Source organism: Cnephaeus nilssonii, assembly GCF_951640355.1.
Source record: "Cnephaeus nilssonii genome assembly, chromosome: X".
Taxonomy (NCBI): domain Eukaryota; kingdom Metazoa; phylum Chordata; class Mammalia; order Chiroptera; family Vespertilionidae; genus Cnephaeus; species Cnephaeus nilssonii.
Genome location: NC_137071.1, coordinates 45,364,284 through 45,387,508, shown reverse-complemented (window position 1 = coordinate 45,387,508; position 23,225 = coordinate 45,364,284). Strand labels below are relative to the sequence as shown.

General features: G+C 39.0%; 1 protein-coding gene across 6 annotated transcripts in view; it reads left to right on the top strand.

Annotated features, from left to right (window-relative positions):
- The window catches only part of OPHN1 (oligophrenin 1), a gene marked incomplete at its 3' end in the record, with an annotated part of 608,646 nt that overhangs the window by 170,454 nt on the left and 414,967 nt on the right, over positions 1–23,225 (top strand). The gene's annotated exons all lie outside the window — the stretch shown is intronic.

Sequence of the window (23,225 nt, the reverse complement as noted above, 5' to 3'; positions counted from 1 at the left end):
CTAATTTTACTTTTTCTCTTTACTTTTTCAGAGTCTTATGTATGTTTCATATATAATGTCTATGGTTTTTAACTTAGTGAAGGAATAGGGAAAAGTATGTCTAACTTTGTGGGAACAGAAATCCTTTTATCTCTCTTTTTTTTAATTCTCTGAAACAGCTTGTAAAAATTATTTGATTCTTAAAAATTGTTAAAATTCTCCTGTAAAACTGCCTGAACTTTCTGCCTTTGTTATAGGGAAAATGGTGTAGGTAACAGTGGGGAGTTTGTAGTTTATATGGCAAATTTTAGTGGTTGTCCATTCAGATTTCCTGGATTTCTTTGTTGTTATTGTTAATTTAGGTAATTATGATGAAATTTCCCATCTTTGGAAATGATTTAGCTCAACATTTATGGAATAGGAGTTCTTTTCTTTATTTTTCAATAATGTTTTAGAATTTGTAAATTTAAAGTATTTACCTTTTTTTTGTCTGAATTATTCCTACTTATATTTTTAATGTTAATTGTCTCTCCTAATGTAAATAATTATCTGAACTATTTCTAAGTAATTGCTCCTTTTACTAATTTTTCAAAATTATTTGGATAATTATTTATAGAATTCTTCTATGATTTTACAATCTCTTCTGTATTTGTAATTATATCCCCTTTCATTCCTAATTTTTTTTTTTTTTGGCCATTTGTTTTTTGCTTGATCAGTCTTGCTATATGCTTGCCTGTATTTTTAGTCTTTTCCAAAAACTACTTTTGCTCTGGTCAGGTTGCTAGGTAGCTTGGTTGGTTAGAGAATTGTCCCGATAAGCAATCAGAGCACATATAAGAATCAACCAATTAATGTATAGATAAGTGGAACAACAACTTGATCTTTCTCTCTCTCTTTATCTCCATCTCTCATCAATAGAAAAAAGATAAAGTAACATTTAAAAAATCTACTTTTGATTTTGTTGCTCTTTCAATATGTTAAATTTTTCAATATTTTCTGCTTCTATACTTACTGTTTCATTTATTCTACATTTTTCTGGAGACTAGTTTCTTTTTCTAGCTTTTAAAATTGATGCAAGGCTTCTCACTTATTCTTGTTTTCTAATATAACCATTTAAGGTACAAATGTCCGATGAGAACCACTTTAGCTGCATACTACAACTTTTGATATGTTGTGTTTTTGTCATTCATTGTATTTTCAATTTTTAAAATGACTTTTTCTTTAACTTATGAATTATTTAGTGGTGAATCTTTCAGGTCCAATTATGCCTTGTGTTTTGGCTATCTTTATTATTGCTTTCTGAATTTGTTGCTTTATGGTCTCATAAGACAATTTGCATGGTGATTTTTAAACTTCTCTGCAGTCTGTCATGTAGTTAGTTTTTGTTAATGTTACAAATACACTAAAAAACAGAATGTTGGGCCCTTGCCAGTTTGTCTCAGTGGAGAGAACATCGGCCTGCGAACTGAAGGGTCCATCCAGGGTCCAGTTCTGGTCAAGGGCACATATCATGGTTGCAGGCTCAATCCCCATATGGGAGGCAAACAATTGATGTGTCTCTCTCAAATCAATGTTTCTCTCTCTCTGTCTCTTTCCCTCCACGCTATGTATAAATCAATGGGAAAATATCCTTGGGTGGGGATTAACAAAACGCACACACACACACACACACACACACACACACACGCACACACACAACCAGAATGTTGGGCACACGGCTATAGATAGATTATAAAAAATTAGATATTGCTTGTCTTTATGATCAACTTTTTATACTCATACTGACAATTTTTTCTTCTTTATCAGTGCTGTTAAATTCTCTCATTATGATTATGAATTTGTCATTTCTTTTAATTTTGTATATCTACTTGAGGACATTCTATTAGATACATACAGATTTAAGACATATTCTTGGTACATTGTGCCTATTATTAAAATAAATTTTTAGTCATTTCAATGGTTTTTTAAACTGTTACAGTATTACAGAAATCCCCTATTGCCACCCCTTTTTTCCTCCTCCATCTGTCCCCTACCCTACCCCAGGCCTTCACTGCACTATCATCTGTGTCCAGGGGCTGTGTATAATGCATATAAGTTCTTTGGTTAATGATTTTGTTTGCTTTTTTGTCTGATATTTATATTGCTTTTTAAGTCTTTTTTAGCTAGCATTTCCTTAGTATATTTATTTTCCATTATATTATTTTCAGCCATTCTGAGTGTTTATGTTTTAGTTGTGCTTCCTGTACACAGGATATAGCCATTCTTCAAGGAAAACCAATGTTTCCTTTTATTTCTTTAACTAGGGACCCGTTGCAGGAATATTTCCTGCAAGACTTCTTGCGGGCTTCCCTCCTGCCCCCCCACCCCCACCTCTCCGCTGCGGTGGGCAAGGCGGGGCGGTCCGAACGGACGGGGAGCCTCCCGCCCGTCCCGCCCACCCAACCCAGCCCGCCTCGCCCCTCACTCCCGACCCTCTGCGCCTGCTGCCACAGCTGCCTCTGTGGCCTTGCGCTGCCGCCTCCTCTGATCACCCCAACCCGCCCACCCGCCCCACCACGCGCCACCCACCTCACCACGCCACACCCGCAGCCACCACCGCCTCCAAGGCCACCTTGGCCTTGCACACCGCCCGCCACGCCCGCCAGCAGCCTCCACTGCGCGCCCCGCCCACCGCCGCCTGCACCGCTGTGGCCGCATTGCCACCGCTCACACTGCCCGCCACTGCCTCAGAGGCCACCATGGCCTCGTGCTCCACATCTGTGCCGCCGCCCACCCGTGCAGCCGCCATGCTTTCTGTTTTCTTCACTCCTCCCTCCCTCAGCATATGCAAATTAACCGCCATCTTGTTCGCTCTGATTGGCTGTGGGCATAGCGAAGGTACGGTCAATTTGCATATTACTGTTTTATTAGATAGGATTATTTGTTTACATTTATTGCACTTATTATATAGTTAGACTTATTTCTGCCATGTTATTTTTTTTCTCGTTGATATATTTATTTTATTTTTTTCTCATTTCCTGCCTTCTGTCATATTGTAACTTGTTTTGTTATGGTTTTCACCAATGACATTGGTTTTTTTATTTTAAAAAAAATTCTTTTAAAAAAATTGACGAGGGAGAGAGAGAGAGAGAGAGAGAGAGAGAGATTGATTAGTTGCCTCTTGTACATGCCCTGACCAGGGATTGAACCTGTAACTTGGGTATGTGCTCTGACTGGGAATTGAACCTGCCACATTTTGATATACTGGACGATGCTACAACTTACTGAGCCACACTGGCCAGCGCTCATTTATTGGTACACTTAAATATTTCATAATAAGACAATATCCTTAGAATACCTAAAACTTAACTACCTTCTCCTGTATTCTATTTCATTGTTGACTGGTATTTTATTTTATTTTTTAAATATATTTTTATTGATTTTTTTTACAGAGTAAGGGAGAGGGATAGAGAGTGAGAAACATAGATGAGAGAGAAACACTGATCATCTGCCTCCTGCTCGCCCCCTACTGGGGATTGAGCCCACAATCAAGGTACAAGCCCTTGATCAGAATCGAACCTGAGATTCTTCAGTTTGTGGGCCGATGCTCTATCCACTGAGCCAAACCAGTTAGGGCGTTGATTGGTATTTTAGTTTCACTTTACTATTTATCCCCCATCCTCCTCTAATTAAATAATACTTGTAGTTAATTTAAAAAATTGTTCACAGTTTAACAAATGTCTCCCATTTACCCCCACCTTTGCCCTCCTTCACCACATCCCCAACCCACCCCAGGCCTTCACCACATTATGGTCCATGGGCTGTGCATATATGCAAATACGTTCTTTAGTTATTGTAGTTAATTTTATTTAGACTTAGCAAAACCTCTTTGAATAGTTTCTTGACCTAGTTTCTTTTTTATGGCCAAATATATATGACAAAATATATAATCTTAACCATTCTAAGTGGCACTAAAAGTAAACATCAGCACTATTCATTTCAGAACATTTTCATCATTCCAATTGAAAATGCTATACCCGTCCTGCCTTTGTGGCTCAGTGGTTGAGTGTCAACCTATGAACCAGGAGGTCACGGTTTGATCCTCAGTCAGGCACATGCTTTGGTTGTGGGCTTGATTCCCAGTGTGGGGTGTGCATGCGTGAGGCAGCCGATCAATGATTCTCTCTCATCATTGATGTTTCTATCTCTCTTTCCCTTTTCCTCTCTGAAATAAATAAAAATATATTTAAAAAATACGCTGTACCCACTAAACAATACTGCACTGCTTTCTCCCTTCAAAGCTTTGTAAACTATATTCTATTTTCTGTTTCTATGGATTTGTGTATTCAACATACCTCATATAAGTGGAATCATACAATCTAACATTTTGTGTCTGGCTTATTTTACTTAACAAGGGGCCCGGTGCACAAAATTCGTGCACTGGGGATTGGGGGTCCCTCAGCCCAACCTGACCCCTCTCACATACTGGGAGCCCTCAGGGAATGTCCTACTGACGGCTTAGGCCCGCGCCCCACAGGGAGCGTACCTAAGCCGCAGTCTGGCCTCCCTTTGTGGGAGGCAACTGGGCTGGTCAGGGGAAGGCACCAGCCCCATCACCCCACTGCTGCAGCCACTGTCAGTCACAGCAGCTACCAAGGTGTTTTCATCAACACGGACTCCAGTCCCTTCACCAAGAAAAAATTACAACTTTCTTTAGGCATTTTCACGATGTGTCTTTCATAGGATATGGATTTCTTTATTTATTTTGTATCCTCAACTGAGGGTATGTTTCCAATGACTTTTAGAGAATGTGGAAGAGAAAGGGAAAGACAGAGAGAAACACTTTGATTGGTTGCCTCCTGTATGAGACTTGATCTGGGCCCCAGCCAGGGAGGAGCCTGCAACCTAGGTACATGCCTTTGATCAGAATCAAACCCAGACCCTGCTGTCTGCAGGCTGAGGCTCTATCCACTGAGTCAAACTGGCTAGGGCAGGATATGATATTTCTTAGCCCCTCCAGCAGCGGACCTTCGTTTTTTTCTCCAGAAGTGTGGTGGAAAAACTCTAGATCACCTTTTTGGATTCTTATTACCCAAGTTACTAAGAATATTACCAGTGGCATACAGGAAGCTTAGCCAATGTGCAGTCAGAAAAGGTGTTTCCTCTATAGTTCACACCAATGGAGGGCTGGGTCCTGCCCAGGCCTAAAGCCTCTGGCCGAAGCTTTAGGCCTGGGAAGGGGACCTCCAGCTCCCTCTGATCACCGGCTCAGACCCTGCCCAGGCCTGCCCAGACCGAAAGCCTCTTGGGCAGGAGCAGACTCCCAGCTCCCTACAATCAATCGCAGGGGGTCCGCTCCTGCCCAGGCCGAAAGCAGACCCCCAGCTCCCTTCCCAGGTGATCAATCTCAGGGGGTCCGCTTGTGCATCAGGCCAAAGAAACGCCCATCTCCCTGCAACTGATGGCAGGGGGTCTGCTCTTGCACCAGGCCAAAAGCCGCTGCCGCCGGTGGCTTTTGGCCTGGAGCCTGAGTGGACACCCAGCTCCCCGCCTCTGATGGCAGGGGGTCCGCTCATGCACCAGGCCAAAAGCCGCCGCCGGCTTTTGGCCTGGAGTTGGAGCGGACACCCAGCTCCCTGTCTCCGATGGCCAGGAACCCCCTCGTGCACCAGGCCAAAAGCCGCCACCGGCATCTTTTGGCCTGGAGCTGGAGCGGACACCCAGCTCCCCACCTCCAATGGCAGGGGTCAGCTCTGGGCGCCTATATATGCAAATGACCCACCATCTTGGTCGGGTTTATTTGCATACTCGCTCTGATTGGCTGGTGGGCGTGGCTGGTGGGCGTGGCTTAGGCATAGCGAAGGTGCAGTCAATTTGCATATTACTGTTTTATTAGGTAGGATGTGTTTTCATGGTTTATCCATGTTGTGGCATGTTTTGTCAGGAATAATTATGTTACTTAAAATGTATTTTTATTTCATTCAGGTGCATACATGTATTAATATCATGGAGAGTTGTATAAAAGTGAGACATTTATTATACTCACAGGACCTATAATTGGGAGGCACTGCCCTGCATGCATAAGGCCCTATGGGAGGAGCTCCAAGGCAGTGGGCTCAAGGAATTGAAAGGGGAGGAGCCAGAGCACAAGAGGGAGATAAGGAAGGGAGAATGAGTGAGAAAGAATGTATGGGAAAGAGAGAGGTGAAAGAAAGAGAAGGAGAAAGAGGGAGGGAGAGAGAGAAGAGGAGGAGAAGGATAAGGCAAGGGAAGTGAAGAGAAAAGAGAAGAGAAAAGTGAAGAGAAGAGAAGGAAGGATGACTGAGAGAGAATGAATGGGAAGGAGAGAGGTGAAAGAAAGAGAAGAAGAGGGAGGGAGAGAGAGAAGAGGAGGAGGAGAAGGGAAGGGAAGTGAAAATAGAGAAGAGAAGAGAAGAGAAGGGAAGAGAAGAAAAGAGAAGAGAAGAGAAAAAAAAGAGAGTAGAAGAGAGAAAAAAACCCATGAGTAGGTGCCTTTATTGGTGTCAAGGTGGAGTACACAAGAAAAAGTCATGAGGGAACTTCATTGGTGTGTTTGAATACTAAATCACAGTCAGGGAAGGACAAGAAGGGAAAATTGTGGTAGGGACCAGCTTTATCACACAGGCACAAGGTCACCTGGGAAAAGGGCTCACAGCCTGTTTGTGAGAATGTTGTGGCAGTGGGAAAATAAAAAATATTAAAAATTTATAATATACATTCCTTTGAATTTAATTTATTTTGTTCATTACTTATTAAGGCCTAATAATATTCCATTGTATATATATGTATAACACATTTTGTTTTTCTGTTATGTTTTGATGTATATTTGGGTTGTTTATACCTTTTGACTTTTATGAATATGACTGATATATATATACATACACACACACACACACACACACACACACACACACACACACACACACACTGAGTGGCCAGATTATTATGATCTCTGAACACATAATAATCTGGCCACTCAGTGTATATCCTATATAATAAAAGGCTAATATGCAAATTGTCCCCTCAACCAGGAGTTCGACCAGCAGGCAGGCTGGCCAACTGCCCATGTCCCCTCCCCCCTGGCCAGGCTGGCTGGACCCCACCCATGCACGAATTCATGCACTGGGGCCATATATATACATATAGCACTAACAGTGGGAGGAATACACAGCAGATTAGCTATGTCATTCTTCTTAGTTACTATATCTTTTCTCATGCTGTTGAGCATCTTTAACATCATTATTCTGAACTCTATGTCTGATAAATTTCTTATCTCCATTTCATTTAGCTCTTCTGGAGAATTCTCTTATTCTTTCATTTGGAGATGGTCTCCCCATTTTGGCTGCCTATTTGGTTTTGTGTTGTATTAGGTTGATCTGCAATGACTCCCAATCTCCAGTGCAGGACAGCATCAGACACTGTTTCTGAATGGACCTGAGTATCATGTTTTGAGATATCACCAATCCACAGCTTGTGGCTCTGTCTGCTGGGGCTGGGTGTTTCTTTATTCTATTTTAAATTAATTTTTTATATAGCCTAAAGTACGGGTCCAACTTAATTTTTCTACCTGTGGATATATAGTTTTCTCAGGACCATTTGTTGAAGAGACCTTTCCACATTTAGTAGTCTTAGCACCCTTTTTGAAAATCAATTGACCATCTGTGTAGGGTTCATTTCTTGGTTCTGTATTCTGTTCCATTGGTCTAAATGTCTGTTCTTATTCCAATACCACACTATTTTGATTACTGTTACTTTGTAGCAAGTTTAGAAATCAGGAATTATTAGTTGGACAACTTTTTTCTTCCTTTTTAGGATTGTTTTGGCTATTCTGGTTCCCCTGAGATTCTTATTCTTTTTTTTACAACAGAATTTTCTATTTCTTTATAAAACATCATTGAGATTTTGATAGGAATTACCTTAAATCTATTTTATTATTTTCTAAATATTTTATTGTGTTTTTTTTTGTTGTTTTTTTTTTAGAGAGAGAGAGAGAGAAACATTGATGTGAGAGCATAACATCGATTTGCTGCTCCCTGCATGCCCTGTATTCTAGATTGAGCCCACAACCCAGGCATGTGCCCTGAGTATGAATCAAACCTGTAACCTTTTGGTGCATAGGCCAATGCCAAACCAACTCAGCCACACAAGCCAGGGCTCTGTAGGTCACTTTAGGTAGTATTGTCATCTTAGTATTAAGTCTTTCAATCCATGAACACGGTTGTCTTCCCATTTGTTTATATTTTTTTTAAATTTCTTTCATAAATGTTTTGTAGTTTTTCGTGTACATGTGTTTTGCCTCTTTGGGTAAATTTACTCTGAAGTATTTATTCCTTTTAATGTTACTATGAATGCAGTTGTTTTCATCATCTACTTTTTAAATTTTTCATTATTTGTGTATAGAAATCCAACTGTTTTTTTGTGTGTGTATGTTGATTTAGAATCCTGTGACTTTTGCTGAGTTTATTAGCCCTAATAGTATGTTTGTTAATATTTAGCATTTTCTACACACACAATCATGTCATTTGAGAACAGAGATCATTTTACTTTTTCCTTTCCAATTTGAATTTATTTTTCTTGCTTCATTGCTCTGTGTAGAATTTTGAAAGGTATGTTATATAGAAGTGGCAAAAGTGAGAATCCTTGTTTTATTCTTTCCCTTTTGAGATAAGACCCTTTTTTAAAAATATATATTTTTATTGACTTAAGAGAGGAAGGGAGAGGGAGAGAAAGATAGAAACATCAGTGATGAGAGAGAATCATTGGTCAGCTGCCTCCTTCATGCCCCACATTGGGGATGGAGCCTGCAACCTGGGCATGTGCCCTGTCTGGGAACCGAACCATGACCTCCTGGTTCATAGGTCGATGCTCAACCACTGAGCCACGTCGACTGGGAAAGATTTTAGATTTATATCATTGAGTATGATGTTAGCTGTGGGTTTTTAATATATGGCCTTTATCACATTCAGGAAGCTGTCTTCTAGTCAGAGTTTATTGAGTGTTTTCTTTTATCATGAAAAAGTGTTAAATTTTATCAAAATTTTTACATCAATCGAGATATCATGAGATCCCCCCATTAATCCTATTAATATAATGTATTACATTTGATTGATTTTTTGTATATTGAACCTCTTTTACATTCTGGGGACAAATTGCACATAGTTATGTAATTTGATCCTTTTAATATGTTTATGGATTCGGTCTGTTATTATTTTCTTGGGAATTTTTGTATTGCTATCTATAAAGAATATTTGTCTATAGTTTTGCTTTCTTGTACTCAGTTTTTTTTCTGGATTTGGTAACTGAGTTATGTTTACTTCATACAATTAGTTAGGAAGTATTCCCCACTCTTGAGGACTGGTGTTATTTATTTCAATGTTTGGTAAAATTGAGTAGTGAAACCATTTCACCGAGCTCTTCTTTGTTGGGAGGTTTTTGGTCACTAATTCAATCTCCTTATTTGTATTCATCTATTCAGATTTTCTATTTCTTCATGATACAGTTTAGATAGTATATTTCTAGGAATTTCCCCTTTTCATTTAAGTGATTTAAGTTGGTAGTATTCATAGTATTCTCTCATAAACCTTTTTATTTCTGTAAAATTGCTAGTAATGTTCTTGCTTTTATTTGTTATTTGAATAGTAATTTGAGTCTTCTCTATTTTTTCTCATTTAGTCTAGCTAAAGGTTTGTTAATTTTTCTAATTTTTTTAATGAATCAACTTTTTTTCCCATTTTTTATTAAGGTATTATATATGTACATATCTTACCATTGCCCCTCCCACCCCACTCCCATGCATGCCCTCACCCCCCAGAGTTTTGTGTCCATTGGTTATGCTTATATGCATGCATACAAGTCCTTTGGTTGATCTCTTATCTCCCCCACTGCTCCCTAACCTGCCCGCTGTAATTTGACATTCTGTTTGATGCTTTACTGTCTCTGTATCTATCTTTTTGTTCAACAGTTTATAATTTTCTTTATTATCCATAAATGAGTGAGATCATGTGGTATTTTTCTTTCATTGACTGGCTTATTTCACTTAGCATAATGTTTTCCAATTCCATCCAGTTTGCTGCAAATGGTAAGAATTCCTTCTTTTTTATGGCAGCATAGTATTCCATTGTGTAGATGTACCATAGTTTTCTGATCCAGTCATCTGCTGACGGGCACCTAGGCTGTTTCCAGATCTTAGCTATTCTAAATTGTGCTGCTATGAACATAGGGGTGCATATATCCTTTCTTATGGGTGTTTCCAGTTTCTTAGGATATATTCCTAGGAGTGGGATTACTGGGTCAAATGGGAGTTCCATTTTTAGTTTTTTGAGAAAACTCAATACTGTTCTCCACAGTGGCTGAACCAGTCTACATTCCCACCAGCAGTGCATGAGTGTTCCTTTTTCTCTGCATCCTCGCCAACACTTGTCGTTTGTTGATTTGTTGATGATAGCCATTCTGGCCAGTGTGAGATGGTACCGCATTGTCATTTTGATTTGCATCTCTCGGATAATTAGTGACTTTGAGCATGTTTTCATGTGTCTCTTGGTGTTTCTTCTGTCTTCTTTCGAAAACATTCTATTTAGGTCCGTTGCCAATTTGTTTATTGGATCATTTATCTTCCTTTTATTAAGTTGTACAAGCTGCCTGTAGATGTTGGAGATTAAACCTTTATCAGCGATAACAATTGTAAATATGTTCTCACATACAGTGGGATTTCTTGTTGTTTTGTTGATAGTTTCTTTTGCTGTAAAAAAACTTTTTATTTTGATGTAGTCCCATTTGTTTATTTTCTCATTAGCTTCCATTGCCCAAGGGGCAGTATCAGTGAAGAAGTTCTTTCGGCATATGTCTGAGCTTTTGCTGCCTGTGGATTCCTCTAGTATTTTTATGGTTTCCCATCTTATGTTTAAGTCCTGTATCCATTTTGAGTTTATTTTTGTGTATGGTGCAATTGGTGATCTAGTTTCATTTTTTTTGCATATATCTGTCCAATTTTCCAACACCATTTATTGAATAGATTCTCTTGACTCCATTGTATGTTCATGCCTCCTTTGTCAAATATTAATTGAGCATAGTGGTTTGGGTTGATATCTGGATTCGCTTTTCTATTCCATTGATCTATATGTCTGTTCTTGTGCCAGTACCACGCTGTTTTGAGAACAGTGGCTTTGTAATACAGCTTGAAATCTGGTATTGAGATCCCTCCTACTTTATTCTTCTTTCTCAGGATTGCTGTGGCTATTTGGGGTCTTTTTGTATTCCAGATGAATTTTTGGAGAGTTCTTTCTAGGTCTGTGAAATATGCCATTGGTATTTTAATTGGGAGTGCATTGAATCTATAGATTGCTTTGGGCAGTGTGTACATTTTAATGATGTTGAGTCTACCAATCCATGAACATGGTATGTTCTTCCATCTGTTTACGTCTTCCTCTATCTCTTTTTTCAATGTCCTGTAGTTTTCCACGTATAGGTCTTTTACCTCTTTACTTAAGTTTGTTCCTAGGTATCTTAATTTTTTTGGTGTGATGGTAAATGGGATTGCTTTTTTAGTCTCTCTTTCTATAAGTTCACTATTGGTGTATAGAAAGGCCATGGATTTCTTGGCGTTAATTTTATATCATGCTACATTACCGAATTTATTTATTAAGTCTATTAGTGTTTTGATGGACTCTTTCAGGTTTTTTATGTACAATGTCATTCATCTGCAAATAAGGACAACTTTACTTCTTTTCCAATTTGGATGCCTTTTATTTCTTCTTCTTGTCTAATTGCAATGGCTAATACTTCCAGTACTATGTCAAACAGGAGTGGTGAGAGAGGGCATCCCTGTCTTGTTCCTCTTCTTAGTGGAAATGGTTTTAGTTTTTGCCCATTGAGTATGATGTTTGCTGTGGGTTTACCATATATATCATTTATTATGTTGAGGTATGATCCTTCTATTCCCACCTTGTTGAGAGTTTTTATCAAGAAAGGGTGTTGGATTTTGTCAAATGCTTTTTCTGCATCAATTGATATGACTATGTGATTTTTATCTCTCAGTTTGTTTATGTGATGTATCACGTTTATTGATTTGCGGATATTGTACCAACCTTCCATTCCTGGGATAAATCCTACTTGGTCATGGTGTATGATCTTTCTGATGTACTGCTGGAGCCGATTTGCTAGAATTTTGTTGAGGATTTTGGCATCTATGTTCATGAGGGATATTGGCCTGTAATTCTCTTTCATTGTGTTGTCTTTATCTGGTTTTGGTATTAGGGTGATGCTGGCTTCATAGAAGGAGCTTGGAAGTGTTCCTTCCTCTTGAATTTTTTGGAATAGTCTGAGGAGGATAGGTTTTAGTTCTTCCTTGAATGTTTGGTAAAACTCTCCTGTGAAGCCGTCAGGCCCCGGGCTGTTGTTTGCCGGAAGCCTTTTGATGACTGCTTCAATTTCTTCCATAGTTACTGGCCTATTGAGCTATTTAGATTCTTCCAGATTGAGTTTTGGAAGGTTATATTTTTCTAGGAATATGTCCATTTCCTCCAGGTTGTCCAGTTTGTTGGAATAGAGTTGTTCATAGTAGTTTTTAACAATCCTTTGTATTTTGCCGGGGTGTGTTGTTGTTTCACCTGTTTCATTTCTTGTTTTGTTTATTTGGGTTCTCTCTCTTTGCTTCTTGGTGAGCCTGCCTAGAGGTTCTTCAATCTTGTTTATCCTTTCAAAGAACAAGCTCTTGGATTTGTTAATCTTTTGTATTGTTTCTTTGGTCTCTATATCGTTGATCTCCACTCTGATCTTTATTATTTTCTTCCTTCTGCTTACACTGGGCTTTTCTTGTTGCTCTCTTTCTAACTCTTTGAGTTGTAGGGTTAGGTAATTTATTACCATTGTTTCTTGTTTTTTGCTGTAGGCTTGTAGAGCTATGAACTTCCCTCTCAGGACTGCTTTCGCTGTGTCCCATAGATTTTGGATTGTTGTGTTTTCGTTGTCATTTGTTGCCATGTTGTTTTTTATTTCTTCCTTGATCTCTCTGGTAACCCCGTCATTGTTTAATAGCATGCTGTTTAGTCTCCATATGTTTGATTTCTTTGGATTTTTTTATTGTAGTTGATTTCCAGTTTTATGCCACTGTGATCTGAGAAGATGCTTGATATGATTTCTATCTTCTTGAATTTGGTGAGACTTTGCCTATGTCCCAACATATGGTCTATCTTTGAAAATGACCCATGTGCACTTGAGAAGAATGTATAATCTGTGACTTTGGGGTGAAATGTTCTGAAGATGTCAATTAATTAAATCTGGTCTAGTGAGTCATTTAGGATTGATGTTCCTTTGCTGATTTTTTTGTTTAGAGGATTTGTCCAATGGTGATAGTGGGGTATTAAAGTCTCCTACTATGATTGTATTGCTGTTAATCTCTCCCTTGATATCCTCCAGGAGTTTATTTTATGTATTTTGGTGCTCCTGTATTGGGTGCGGATATGTTTACCAGAGTTATTTCTTCTTGTTGGATTTCTCCGTTTATTATTTTGAAGTGGCCTTCCTTATCTCCTGTTATGTCCTTCACGTTGAGATGTAATTTGTAAGATATAAGTATTTCTACCCCAGCTTTTTTTTCATTTCCATTCACCTGGAAAACCTTTTTCCATCCCTTCACCCTAAGTCTTAGTGCGTCTTTTTTTCTGAGGTGGGTTTCTTGTAGACAGCAGATGTATGGGTCTTCTTTTCTTATCCAATCTGTTAACCTATGTATTTTGATTGGTGCGTTTAATCCATTTACATTTAAAGTTATTATTGATAGGTACTTATTTTTTGCCATTTTTATTCTTTACCCCGGTGTTCCTTCTTCGGTTCCTTTTTTTTTTTTTTTTACAGCAGACCCTTTAGGATTTCTTGCATTGCTGGTTTGGTCGTAATAAATTTCTTTAGTCCTTTTTTGTCTGTGAAGCTCCTGATTTCACCTTCAATTTTGATCGATAGTCTTGCTGGGTACAGTATTCTTGGATTCAGACCCTTCCTTTGCATGACTTTGTATATTTCACTAGAGGCACAGTTCATGAAATTCGTGCACGGAGAGGGGTTGTCCCTCAGCCCAGCCTGTACCCTATCCAATCTGGGACCCCTGGAGGAATGTCTGACTGCCCTCTCACAATCCAGGACTGCTGTCTCCCAACTGCTCGCCTGCGTGCCTTCCTGATTGCCCCTAACCGCTTCTGCCTGCCAGCCTGATCATCCCCTAACCACTCCCATGCCAGCCTGTTTGCCCCCAACTTCCCTCCTCTGCTGGCCTGGTCACCCCTAACTGCCCTCTCCTGCAGGGTTGATCACCTCCAACTGCCCTCCCTTGCATGCAGGGTGCCTCCCAAGTGCCCTCTCCTGCTGGCCATCTTGTGTTGGCCATCTTGTGTCCACATGTAGGCAGGATCTTTGACCACATGGAGGAAGCTATATTGTGTGTTGTTGTGATGATCAGTCTGCATATTACTCTTTTATTTGATAGGATAGAGGCCTGGTACAGGTGTGGCGGCCAGCTGGTTTGCCCTGAAGGTTGTCCCTGATCAGGGTGGGGTTCCCTTGGGGTGTGGGGTGGCCTAAGCAAGGGGCCTGTGGTGGTTTGCAGGCCAGCCACGCCCCCTGGCAACCCAAGCGGAGGCCCTGGTATCTGGAATTTATTTTCCTTCTACAATTGAAACTTTGTAGCCTGGAGCAGAGCTAAGCCTGGGGCTCCCTCCTCGGCTGGCAGCCATTTCTGTTGGGGTTATAATTTTTTAAAAATATATTTTATTGATGTTTTACAGAGAGGAAGAGAGAGGGATAGAGAGTTAGAAACATCGATGAGAGAGAAACATCGATCAGCTGCCTCTTGCACACCCCCTATTGTGGATGTGCCCGCAACCAAGGTACATGCCCTTGAACGGAATTGAACCTGGGACCCTTGAATCCGCAGGCCGACGTTCTATCCACTGAGCTAAACCGGTTTCGGCTCTGTTGGGGTTATAATTGAAACTTTGTAGCCTTTAGCAGAGGCCTGGGCCCGGCCAGGGTGTGCGGAAAGCTTTGCTTTCCCTGTTGCCGAGGGCCACCCTGGTCTGCTCTCTCAAGCTCCATTCTGCAGCCATTTCCGTTTGAATTTGTTTACCTTCTATAATTGAAACTTTGTAGCTTGAGTGGAGGCTTAGGCCTGGCAAGCGCAGGCAGAAAGCTTGGCTTCCTCTGTTACCTAGGAAACCTTGCTCTCTGTGGCTGTAGCCATCTTGGTTGGATTAATTTGCATACTCGCTCTGATTGTATGGTGGGCGTAGCTTTTGGCCGTGGCTTGTGGGTGTTTCGGAAGTATGGTCAATTTGCATATTTGTCTATTATTAGGTAGGATTCCATTCCCTTCTGACCTGATGAGTTTCTGTTGAGAAATCCGTTGCTAGTCTGATGGGGGTTCCTTTGTATGTAACTTTCTGTCTCTCTCTGGCTGCTTTTAAGATTCTTACTTTGTTGTTGGTGTTTGACAATTTAATTATAATGTGTCTTGGCGTCCGTCTTTTCGGGTTCATTTTGCTTGGGACTCTGTGAGCTTCTTGGATTTGTGTGGGTTTTTTCTTCCCTATATCAGGAAAGTTTTCTGTTTTTATTTCTTCAAACAGGTTTTCTATTCCTTGCTCAGTTTCCTTTCCTTCTGGAACCCCTATTATGTGGATGTTGTTTTGTTTTGTGTTGTCCCAAAGTTTCCTTAGGCTCTCCTCCTGCTTTTTAATTTTTTTTCTAGAAGATGCTCTAGTTGGCTATTTTTTTCCATCTTGTCTTCTTGCTCACTGATGTGGTCCGTCTGCTTCTTCTAGTCTACTCTTGATGCTTTCTATTGAGTTCTTTACAGCAGCGATGCCATTTTTCTTTTCTTCTTGGTTCTTCTTCATTTCCTCTTGGTTCTTACTCATATTGTCGAATTTGTCTTCCATTCTTTACAGCCACCTTATGACCATTTCTCTGAATTCTTTCTCTGATAGGTTGCTGGCCTCTAATTCGTTTACTTCCCTTTCTCGTGATGCCTGCTTTTCTTTTTTATGCGGGCTATTTCTTTGTCTCCCCATGTTCTCCCTGCTCCAGATGTCTGGTTATGTAGCTCTCTCTCTCCTGCGTTGATTTAAAGGCACAAAATACAACACAACCAGGTACAACACACAAGGCACTGAACAACCCCTGATCACAGCAAATGCCAGGAACAAGTACCTGGTGATTAATACAGCCTACAATACCAACTAATATCAAGCGAGGTAATGGATAACAGAAGTAAAAAACAAACAAATACACAACAAACAAAAAAAAAATCTCACAAAAAAGCATAAAAATTCGATATAATCAACATTCAAGCAAACAACAACTAAAGGATAGAGATAAAAACATTTTTTTTTTCAGTTAGGACAGTGGAGAGGTGTGTATGGACTTGGAGCAGGGGATTGGAAATTAGATATATAAGTAGGGTGAAATTTTAGCAGGGGGTAAACAGAAAGAATAGGGAAAATCTAGAACACAAATGGGATAATCTTAACAGGACATCAAAAGGGGAAAGGTTAGGAAGAGAGTGATGGCATAAAGGTAGAGTTGAGATAGAATAAAACAATGGTGAAGGAAAGATGAAAATAGACTGTAGAACATTAATACCAAAGTAAAATAAAGAGAAAATAAAAGGACACTTAAAAAAAAAACTAATAAAAAAAAAACCAAGAACAAATAAAATAAAAAAGGTAAAATAGTAATAGTAATAATGCTGATTGCCAATAAAAATGTAATAATTAAAAAGGTAAAATCAAGTGAGAAAAAAGAAAAAAATTTCTTAAGTAAATGATGCAAAAAATGAAAATAAAATAAAATAAAATAAAATAAAATAAATGTGCAGTAGTGAAGGTCATTCACTTCCCCTATTGTTCTGTTTGGCAAGCCTGTTTCCCAGTCTGTACAGTATTGCAGTTCCCTGCATTTCACTGCTCCTCAGTGTTGTAATCCAGTCCTGATTTTTAAGCAGGCGGTGTCTTAATTTCTGGTATTCCTTTATTTTTTATTACACTAGGGTCAATTTGTGATTCAGCCTCTGGGTGGCAGTGTTTCTGGGTTGACTTCCAGGACTCTAGGGCCTCTCTAGCCTTTTTTCTCTGTGGCACTTAATACAGGTTTGTGGAAGATGGCAGGCAAGTTCAAGCAGACTGCACACCCCTGAAACTCCCAGGCTGTCCCTATGCGTCAGATCAAAATGGGTTGCTCTTTAGAGATCCCCCCTGGTAGCAGTTCTGAGGACCCCCTTCCACAATCACGGATCACACCGGCCCCAACAGCCACGGACTTCTCCTGGGACATAACTCCCTGGTCCTTCAGTTCCCGCAGTGCGCGCTCGTTTTTCTCTCCCACTGGGACAAGAGACCTTACCCTATCCCAGGCGAAATCTGACCTTTCCGTGGTGGAGTGAAGAGCTCCTTTGAGTCTAAGCATTCGCTCCACCTGGGACCGGTGTTCTGGGGCTCACAACTTTTCAGCGGTCGCCGAAGTTGTTGATTTTCAGGCCTCTGACAAGATCCACTTTCCCTTGCAAGATGGAGAGGTTTCCCGTCCGAGCCCGTAGCTCCGGGAAGGGACCCAGCTGCAGCCACAGTGGGGGCTGCCCGGTCAGGGGAACCCCCTCCAGCAGTCCCCCACCTTCTCCTGGAGTTCAGCTATCCCTTTGCTTGAGGACAAACACTCCCAGTGCGACCCTCAGCTGTTCTTTCTTTCTGCTCCGGAGCAAGGCCCAGAACATGTCTGTCTATTCTGCCGCCATTTTCCTGGTGATATGACTGCAATTGGCTAATGAATCAACTTTTTATCTTGTTAATTTTCTATATTGTTTTCCTCTTCTTCATTTACTTCATTCAGCTGTCCTTGGGTTTAGGTTTATTTTCTTTCTCTGGTTTCTTAATTTGCAAAGTTAGATTATTTATTTGAGGTATTTCTTCTTTTTTAATGTATTCACTTTTAATTATAAATTTTCATCTTAGCACTGCTTTTTCACTGCCTGGCATGTATTTTTTGTTTATTTTTTTTCATTTATCTGAAGGTATTTTCTAATTTACTTTGATTTCTTATTTGACTCATTGGTTGTTTGAGAGTGTGCTTTTTAATTTCCACACATTTGTGAGTTTTCCAGTGTTCCTTCTATAATTAATCTCCAGTTTCATTCCATTTTGATCAGCAAAGATATTTTGTATGACTTCAACCCTTTAAAACTTATTAAAATTTGTTTTGTGGCCTAACACACTGTCTATCCTGGAGAATGTTCAGTGTACACTTCAAAAATATGCATTATGTTGTGGTGTGGGGTCTTCTTTATACATCACTTATGTCTAATTGGTTTATCATATTAAGTACTCTATTTTTTACTTATCTTATGTCTGATTCTATCTATTATCAGAAATATCATTGCAGAGCTATCTATTTCTCTCTTTAACCCTGTCTAATTTTGTTTATATATTTTAGGGCTCTGATATTTGCTGCATATATGTTCATAATTTTATATCTTTTTTCATAATTGACCCTTTTATTAACATATAATGTCCTTTTTGTTTTCATTTTATGATTCTCACCTTTGGTAACATTCTTATTTCATTGAAATACTGTTTTCCTGATTCCATTTAGTTCTTTTTTCTGTTTTCCCTTAGCTTTTGATCATATTTAAGACAACTATTATAATCTTTTTCTACTAAGTTCAATGTTTTTCGGTTTCTGTCCATTATTTTGTTTCTTTGAATGAGACTTGTTTTTCTGTTTCTTTTTATGCCTTGTGATTTTAATTTCTGTTGAAAATTGGGCATTTGACTATTATAATGTGGCAACACAGGAAATCATATTAGATTCTCCCATTTCTATAGTTTGATTTTTAAAGGCTGTTGTAGTCCATTTATTTTGAGACATTTACAAACTGTTTTCGCAATTACTATTTCTTGTCATGTGTGATCACTGAAAAGCGTTCTTTTAGCTGTTTTCAGCTCATGTTTTGACAGATATTTCCTTGAATTCTAGGAGATCAATGAAACAAAGAAACAAGCAAACAAAAAGTACATAAGAAAAAAAAAAAGATAAACCAGCCTCTTTTTCTAGTCTTTTCAGTTTGGATTTGTGCTTGCTGGGGTACTCCACCATTTAGTTAGGCTCTGAGCCTAGGGAACTGCCTGAGATAAAAGGTTCTTCTTTTCTGAGCATGTATCTTTCTTTGGCTTTTTCATGTCTTTCTAAATTTCTCCCATATATTTGACTGCTTTTAAATGTCATAATTTCCCAAAGATTCTCACACTAGCTTCTCCTATGGGCTTTAGATGGTATATTGTGTGTCTCCACTGATTATCTCTTGCCCTCATAATCTTGGCTGTTATCGGCTGAATTGTGTCCCTCAAAATTAATATGTTGAAGTCTTAACCCCCCAGTACTAGTACTTCATGTTGTAACTCTATTTGGAGATAGGGCCTTACAAGTGGCAATTAAGGTAAATGAGGTCATATGTGTATATATATTACATATATATATGGTTACATATATATATATGTGATATATACATATATATTAATTTCAGAGAGGAACAGAGAGGGAGAGAGAGATAGAAGCATCAAGGATTAGAGAGAATCTTTGATTGGCTGCCTCCTGCCGCCCCACACTGGGGATCAAGTCTGCAACTCTGGCATGTACCCTGTTGGGGAATCGAACCATGACTTTCTGGTTCATAGGTTGACACTCAACTACTGAGCCATGCTAGCTGTGCATGTATGGTTTTCTATAAGAAGAGTAGATTAGGACACAGACACACACAAAAGGAAGACCATAAGAAGACACAGAATGAAGATGGCCATCTGTAAGCCAAGGAGAGAGGCCTTAGAAAATACTAATTCTGTTGACACCTTAATATCAGACTTCTAGTGTTCAGAATTGTGACAAAATTAATTTTTATTGTTTAAGCCACCTTATTGCCATGGCAGCCCTTAGCAAGCTAATATAGTAGGATTGTAGTCACCTTGTATCTTTTATGAACAGTGTCCATTGCATTCCCTATCTGACATTCTATGTGAAGCTGAGATGACCACCTTGGATCAGCCCTTTAGAGAACTTCCAGACAGGTTAGAATAGATGTACACAATAATTTGTAAATAAAGTCTGCTCTGCTTCCTATGGTTTGAGGTCTGGAATTGTGAAACAGGCTGCCACTTGCTTAAACCCAAGACCCCACCATGCCATGAAGGCAGTAGGGGCTAGTGAAAACACCAAAAATATTTCCTGCCATTTTGAATATATTTTTTTCTTTGGTTGGTTGCAGTGAACCTCTTACTGTTTTACAAATCTCCTACAATGTTTGTTCCAATAGCTTCTGTTTTATTTTTTTTTTATGTAGGTGTATTTCTAAGACATGTTGCAGACCTAAATACGTTAGACATAAAAGTATATTCTGTATGATTCCATAGAAAAGTATAGGGGTAGAAAGAAAATTGGTATTTATATAACATTAGTTAATTACTGTACCAATTAATCCTCTTATAGTCTACCTCATTCACAGAGATTTTCAATTTCCTAAAAAAGCGTCATCTGGAATGAGTAAGGAAAAGGAGAGGAAAACATTATAGAAGACACATGACTAAATTAGAAGTTGATGGACAGAGAACCCTCAAATATAGTATGAAAAATTGTGGGATAGTGGATTGATAGACAGGGATAAGGAAGTATTTGTGAGGATAAAATGATTAGTTTACATGCCTTGGAATGATGCATTCATTCTAAGGATGATAAGAAAATAAATGTCCTATACATGACAAGCACTTCTAGGTTTATCTGTTGATTCTTTTGAGTCCAGAAGTTACCCAACTCATTTATCTAAAATATATGAATCTTTCCTGGCACTTTCCAAAGTACAGAGGCTGAATAAATAATACCTTTCCATGAAAAGCAGTTAATTTATGGTTATTCATATATCTCAATGTGATTTATCTGCATTGTCTCATTTTGTTTGTAAGGTCAGGATAGTAATACCTACCTTTGGATAGTTGGGAAGAATAACTGAGAATGTTCATAGAAAGACTTTCATAAACTTTTTCAGGTTCTGTGAATATGTAAGGTAGTATTTTGAAGGCCAAAAGTGTGGAGAAGATAAGTGGTTCTATACTTGAAACTAATATAATAATGTTTGTCAACTATAATTGAAACATTAAAAACATTTAAAAAAGAAATGGTACATATAATAAAGAGGGAATGAATGTAACTCCATCCTTACCATATGCATTATACTATAAATGTTGAAATTCATATTATTTGCGGTTTATGAAATATTCACATAATTCTAAAAGAGAAATGAGTAATAACTGTACCTTGTTTGGCTCCAATAACATTTAAGAAATTCTGGTATTTGTGAAAGGGAAATGTAATGAATATTTTAATTCAATTTTCATGAGTGAAACAGAGCACTCATTACATGGGTAATTCTGGGCTTGTCCTTTTTTGTTGTTGGCCAAGAAGGCCAGAGAAAAGTGATTGTTTTCCAGACGTGGAACCAGTTTTGTGTTCTCTTTGCTGATGAAATGTGGAGGGCAGGGTATGCGTGTTCCTTTCACACTTATGAGGCCCAGATTTGAAGTGGAAAATGTGATTCTAAATTGTGGAAATTTGAGAAGGCATGGTAACCTGGTCTGCAGTCCTAAATCTCTGTAAAACCTTTATAATTATCATCACCATCATGATGAACATCAATGGTGTGTTCAAAAGGTCAGGCCTCTAAGTACTGAAAATAAGTACTTCTGAATAGGGGGCATAGACAACATGGTAATACAATTATTGACAGGTTAATCTGTTCTATCCAAATGCCTGAACACATTTTATTGTGTTTAATCATGATAGCTAAACTGAGATAGCTTTTTTATTGAAAGAAATAGATGCTATTGTTTGTATTGTCTCACTTTCTGTTAGCCTGAGAGCAAAAACTCTTAGTAAGCCTGTGTATCTGATAGATGTAAAGGTGGAGGATGATGAAACTAAGGTGTGAATACAGTAACAGGAACAGGGGACCATAAATAACCAGCAAACTTGAGTTTTCCTAGAAGAGTTACTTTGCTTGGTGAGAACAGTGCTCCTCAAACTTAAAGAGCATACTAATCCCCTAGGGAATGTATAAAAATGCAGATTCTGATTCAGCAGATCTGGGTGTGACCTGGGAATGTGTATTTCCACCGAGCTTCCAGGTGATGATGATACTGCTGTCCTAAGCACCACTCTTGAAGTAGCAACGGGGGACAGTTTGGCTGGACCTCTTGGTGGAGGTGATATTTTAAAAATTTGAATGAATATCATTTGTCAAATGGGTAGCTAATTGTGATTTTATTTTATACCATCATTAACCTTTTATATAATACAATTCTAAATTATTGACCAAAAAAAAGCCCAAACATGTGTCTGGCCATACCACCTTCAGTTTTTACATTCATTGCCCCTTACTTTAGGTCCTTTGGTGAATATTCAGTGAGCATGTCAAATTTGTTCCCCTACCAGATTGTATTCCAACCCAGGCTGTCATCTGGTTAATGTGTAAAAAGTCCAGATGCTGTCTATGTTGTCATGGGAAGGGCCCTTGAGAGGCAGACAGACCACCTGGCTTCTAGTTCCAGGTTTTCCAGCTAGCTCTGGAACCTGGAGCTATTTTTTTCTTTGTAAAATGACTGTCAATATTTGTTTGGTGAGAGTCAAGAAAGCATCTAGCCCATTGCCCATAACTGTTACAGAAGACCGGAGAAGAACCAAGCAACGCTTAGAGAGATGGAGTTACACTTTATTATTACGAGCGGGCCGAGAGAAACTGTATTTCAAATTCTGGCCCCAACATGGAGGAATTTTCCCTATTTATATGTTTTTACTTTCTTGGTCTCAGAAATATGGGGTGTTTCCGGTCCCCTTTGCAAGTTCTTAAAGAGCCCTCTGTGTTGGGGCTTTGAGACCTCAACCAAAGGCTTGGCCTGGCACCAGCACTGATAACTTCATCTTGGGAAGGTTTATGGCCTCTCTGGAGTAGTCTTATTTTCCTTATTATTTAAGCAAGCAAGCATTTACAGAAGCCAAAATAGCAGGGTTAAAATTTCAAACAGCAGTTTTTATATAAGATGGATGCTTCATAACAAGAACTCAATAAATGCTTAAGTTTTTATGGGCTTTGAGTAGAACAGGTCAGAGAGGACAGGGATTGAAGATGAAACATGTCCCATAACTTAAAAGGACTTCACTAAGCTGCC